Consider the following 860-nt stretch of genomic DNA (forward strand, 5'->3'; position numbering starts at 1 on the left):
CTTTCCTCTTTTCCGTCTCGCTTTCACCGCTGCCATCACCTCCTACATAAGAAAGCCTCCACACGGTTTCTTGCAAGTAGTCTGCGCATATTATTTAAAAAGCGAACCACTTGTGCGCAAGAACCGATAATCTATTTTAAAAGCACTTCAGAGAAATTTAACATATGTATTTGAGAATTGAATCTGTAGTGGTTGACAAGTAATTAAAACAAACCAATCATATTCATAAATTAAGCACATTTTTAGACATATATTTGCTACCACTTTCTAGTTTTTAATAGATTTCATATTAAATGATTCTTTCACTAATAGGTTTATCTTCATAGTGGTCTGATCGGACTACCTACAAAAAACCGTGTGGAGGCTTTCAGTTATAAGAGGTGATGGTAAAACCCTTTTAAACCGAATTTATTAGGCCTAGAATAATGGATTCAAAGACTACCATTCGAACATATTTATTCGCAGTCCGGAGCAAGTTGGTATATCTGATTTTACGCCATTTTTTCCTGTTATGACAGTCACTGAAATAAAAAAACTGGTCTCTATAATAAACAAATAGTTTAGTAAATATGTCACCACTTTTTAATTTGAAAAAAAAACTATATTAAAATTAAAAACAAAAAAAAAGATTAGGCTTACTATTAAGGTTATCCAAATTCTTCATATTGTCAACCGGCACAGCACCTTAAATATATGCACAGAGGTACAACGTAAATGAATTTTGCCTTTAAATATGACACAATAACTAACAACTTTTACGTTTTTTGGAGAAAAACTTTTTTCCTTGTAGGTAAAGGGACAAAAAGAAGTTATTGAAACAATATAGAAATCTTTTTTTTTGTCAACCATTATCAATATAT

This window comes from Parasteatoda tepidariorum, chromosome 9, assembly GCF_043381705.1.
Source record: "Parasteatoda tepidariorum isolate YZ-2023 chromosome 9, CAS_Ptep_4.0, whole genome shotgun sequence".
Taxonomy (NCBI): Eukaryota; Metazoa; Arthropoda; class Arachnida; order Araneae; family Theridiidae; genus Parasteatoda; species Parasteatoda tepidariorum.